The following is a 4,977-nucleotide window of genomic DNA, read 5'->3' on the forward strand; positions in this document are numbered from 1 at the left end:
CTCCCGTCCAAGTCGGGCGGTGCTACTCATCGTCGTATTCATCGCCGTCAGCAGCAGATCGTCGCCAACATCGTCATCAACACTATCGCACCCATAATAGCTAACGATCAGTACGTCCAACATCTTTTGTTCATGTCTGTTTCTACAGCTATTGTTACGTGTTTGCTGCTGTTATGCATGTCTTGCTGTTCTTCTAGTTTGCTAGATTATTGCATGCTAGTATGTCTTCTAGTCATGAATTATTTACTGGAATTAATCATGAACTTGCCTAATATTCCAACAATCCAAAAACCTAATTATAGGCAATTTCCTGAGTTAACTATGGCTGGATTCGCTGATGCACTGAGGCCGGATAAGTTTAACGGTGTGCACTTTAAGAGGTGGCAGGTGAAGACCACGGTCTGGCTTACTGCTCTGAAAGTTTTCCACGCTAGTGTTGGTGCTCCAGAGGGAATGACCGACGAAGATCGGAGAAAATTCCAGGAAGCAAATACTATGTTTGTGGGATGCATTCTGAGTGTTCTTGCTGACCGTCTGTGTGATGTGTACATGCACATAAATGACGGGTAAATTCTGTGGGATGCACTAAATGCAAAATTCGGTGCAACAGATGCAGGCAGTGAACTGTACATCATGGAGAGTTTTCATGACTACAAGATGGTGAATAAACGTTCTGTGGTTGAACAAGCTCATGAGATACAGTGCATTGTGAAGGAACTTGAACTCCTTAAATGTGTTCTACCCGACAAATTCGTGGCTGGGTGCATGATTGCAAAGTTGCCTCCTTCATGGAGGAATTTCGCCACAACTCTGAAGCATAAGAGACAGGAGATATCAATTGAAAATCTGATTGCATCTCTTGATGTTGAAGAAAAAGCTCGGGCTAAAGATACCATTGAAAAAGGAGATGAGGTTCAGCCTACTGCTAACATGGTGCAGAGGTACCCACAGAACAAGAACAAAGGGAAGAACAAACCTGTTTCCAACAAGCCTACCAAGACTACTACCTTCAAGAAGAAGAAGTTCAACAAGGCTGAGCTAGAGTGCTACGCCTGTGGGAAGCCTGGACACTTTTCCAAGGAATGCCCTGAACGTGCAGACCGCAGAGGGAAAACAAGCTCCAAGACTGTCAACATGGTGACCGCTAGCAATACTGATGGGTATGGTAATTTACCTATTGTGCTTTCAGTATTTCAATCATCTTCGTGGTGGATTGATTCGGGTGCTAACGTTCATGTGTGTGCTGACATCTCCCTGTTTACTTCTTATCAGGTCGCAAGGGATTCTTCCGTCCTAATGGGGAATGGGTCACATGCTTCTGTTCGTGGCATTGGCACGGTGGATCTGAAGTTTACTTCGGGAAAGATCGTGCAACTAAGGAACGTGCAGCATGTCCCTACTATGAACAAGAATCTAGTTAGCGGCTCCCTTCTTTGTCGAGATGGTTTTAAGGTAGTTTTAGAGTCCAATAAAGTAATCGTGTCAAGATTTGGACAATTTATAGGAAAAGGCTATGAGTGCGGAGGCTTGTTCCGCTTTTCTCTTTCAGATTTTTGCAATAAGTCAATAAACCAAATTTGTGCTAGTGTTAATGATGATGCAAGTATTTGGCACTCTCGTTTATGTCATATTAATTTTGGTTTAATATCTCGGCTATCCAGCATGAGTTTAATTCCGAACTTCACAGTTGCCAAAGGTTCTAAGTGCCATAGTTGTGTGCAATCTAAGCAACCTCGAAAGCCTCATAAGGCTGCCGAGGAGAGAAACTTGGCACCTCTAGAACTCATACATTCTGATCTTTGTGAGATGAATGGTGTGTTGACAAAAGGTGGAAAGAGATATTTCATGACTTTGATTGATGATGTGACTAGATTTTGCTATGTTTATTTGTTGCAAACTAAAGATGAAGCATTAGACTACTTTAAAATCTATAAAGCTGAAGTTGAAAATCAACTAGAGAGAAAGATCAAGCGTCTTAGGTCCGATCGTGGTGGAGAGTATTTTCCAAAAGTTTTTGATGAATTTTGTGAGGAACATGGTATTATTCATGAGAGGACGCCTCCCTATTCACCTCAATCAAATGGAGTGGCTGAGAGGAAAAACCGCACATTGACTGACTTGGTGAATGCCATGTTAGACACTGCTGGTTTATCTAAGGCATGGTGGGGGAGGCTCTATTGACTTCATGTCATGTCCTGAATAGAGTTCCCAACAATAATAAAGAGAAAACCCCTTATGAGGAGTGGGTTGGGAGAAAACCATCACTTTCTTATTTGCGCACTTGGGGATGTTTGGCAAAGGTCAATATTCCTATCCCTAAGAAACGCAAACTTGGACCAAAGACAGTGGATTGTGTCTTTCTAGGGTATGCTCAACGGAGCATTACTTATAGGTTTTTAGTGGTAAAATCTGAAGTACCTGATATGCATGTTGATACTATAATGGAATCTCGTGATGCAACATTTTTTGAGAACATATTTCCTATGAAAGATATGCATAGCATTGCTAGATTTTCTTCTGAGATAATTCCTGAATCTAGTACAACTGATGAATATTTCGAACAATCACATGAGGAAGTCCTTGAGAAGGATAACAATGAAGTTCCTAGAAGGAACAAGAGACAAAGGATTGCAAAATCCTTTGGTGATGATTTCATTGTATACCTTGTGGACGACACACCCAAGACGATTGCAGAAGCATATGCATCTCCGGATGTAGATGATTGGAAAGAAGCTGTTCATAATGAGATGGACTCAATTCTTTCTAATGGAACTTGGGAACTAACTGATAGACCATATGGTTGTAAACCTGTGGGCTATAAGTGGGTGTTCAAAAAGAAGCTAAAGCCTGATGGTACTATTGATAAGTACAAGGCGCGGCTAGTGGCCAAGGGCTACACTCAAAAAGAAGGCGAAGATTACTTTGACACCTATTCACCCGTTGCTAGAATGACCACCATTCGAGTGTTACTTTCCTTGGCTGCCTCTTATGGTCTTATCATTCATCAAATGGATGTAAAGACAGCTTTTCTCAATGGAGAGTTGGAAGAGGAGATCTATATGGATCAGCCTGACGGGTTTGTGGTAAAGGGTGAAGAGAGAAAGGTGTGCAAGTTGTTAAAATCTTTGTATGGTCTGAAACAGGCACCTAAGCAATGGCATGAGAAGTGTGAAAGAACTTTGACTTCTGCAGGATTTGTCATTAACGAGGCTGATAGGTGTGTTTACTATCGCCATGGTGGGGGCAATAGTGTCATATTATGTTTGTATGTGGACGACATACTGATCTTTGGTACAAACATTAATGCAATTAATGAGGTCAAGTCTTTTCTATCAAAAAGTTTTGACATGAAAGATCTGGGAGAAGCCGATGTAATTCTAAACATCAAACTTATTAAGGATGAGAGTGGGATTACATTAACGCAATCTCACTATGTTGAGAAGGTCTTGAACGGATTCAGTTTTATGGATAGCAAGCCTTCTCCAACACCTTATGATCCCAGCGTGACACTCAGAAAGAACAAGAAAGAAATGAGAGATCAATTAAGATACTCTCAAATTGTCGGTTCACTCATGTACTTAGCTAGCGCTACAAGACCAGATATCTCTTTTGCTGTGAGCAAACTGAGTAGGTTCATGTCCAACCCGGGTGATGATCATTGGCATGCACTAGAAAGGGTCTTGCGCTATCTGAGAGGTACTATGAGTTACGGAATTACTTATTCAGGGCATCCTGCTGTGCTAGAAGGATATAGTGATTCAAATTGGATCTCCGATGTTGATGTACTTTACGCAACAAGTGGGTATGTATTTACTCATGGTGGTGGCACAGTGTCATGGAGGTCTTGTAAGCAAACCATATTGACGAGGTCAACTATGGAAGCAGAATTAACTGCTTTGGACACAGCTACTGTTGAGGCAGAATGGCTGCGTGAGCTCTTGATGGACTTGCCGGTTGTTGAAAAACCTGTACCGGCTATTCTTATGAATTGTGATAACCAAACGGTTATCGCTAAAGTGAACAATTCTAAAGATAATGCAAAGTCATCAAGACACGTGAAAAGACGTTTGAAGTCTGTCAGGAAGTTGAGAAACTCCGGAGTAATAACTGTTACGTATATACAAACAGACAAAAACCTGGCAGATCCCTTTACAAAGGGACTATCACGAAATGTGATAGATATTGCATCGAGGGAGATGGGTATGAGACCCATAGATGTTACACCATAGTAGTAACCCAACCTTTGTGATCGGAGATCCCGTGAATTAGGATCTGGGAAGAACAAGCTATTGGTTAACTGAGGAGAGTAATAACTTATGATCGTCTCCAAGTGAAGATGCAAAACTCTCAGAGCTGTAAGGCTCAGATCTGTAAGGCAGGTCGGCAACATGCCTTAATGTGGTTCTATTGGCTATAATTAGCAAAGATGTTGTCCTACAGAGCAGTCTTGAAAGAACACACCTATATGAGTTCTGACTGTAAACGTCGCAGTCTATGAGATTTGGGTGATCTCTAGTAAACTCACGAAGAGACCAGGGAGTATGACGTATAAGCTCCAAACCGCGGGGTAGCCTACTGGCGGTCAGGTACTGGTTAAGACTTTGAGTGAAACCTGTTCACACAAAACGAGCAATTCAAGGCATAGTCCATTGTCAAGTTGTGAATGGATGTAGCTTAAAGTTCTAGGCAGAAGTTCAACTTAACAGTCTCTGCTGAAACACTGGTATATTAAATAAGTGGTGAGAGAAGGCAAATCTCTAAATGGGTATTTGAGATCTGGTGGGGGATTGTTAGAATTAATGGGCTAGGCCCATAGCAATTTCTGAAATCTCAAAGCCCATGTGTAAAATGGCAAGTGGTGGTGCTAAGTTTAGTCCCACCTTGAAAGTTGAAGAAGAGTTGGACCTCTTTATATAGTGGGTTCTCTCCACCACTCTAAGTGATGTGTGAGAAGAGAAAGGGAAAACCACACGCGCG

The sequence above is a fragment of the Triticum aestivum genome, chromosome 1B (assembly GCF_018294505.1).
Source record: "Triticum aestivum cultivar Chinese Spring chromosome 1B, IWGSC CS RefSeq v2.1, whole genome shotgun sequence".
Lineage (NCBI taxonomy): Eukaryota > Viridiplantae > Streptophyta > Magnoliopsida > Poales > Poaceae > Triticum > Triticum aestivum.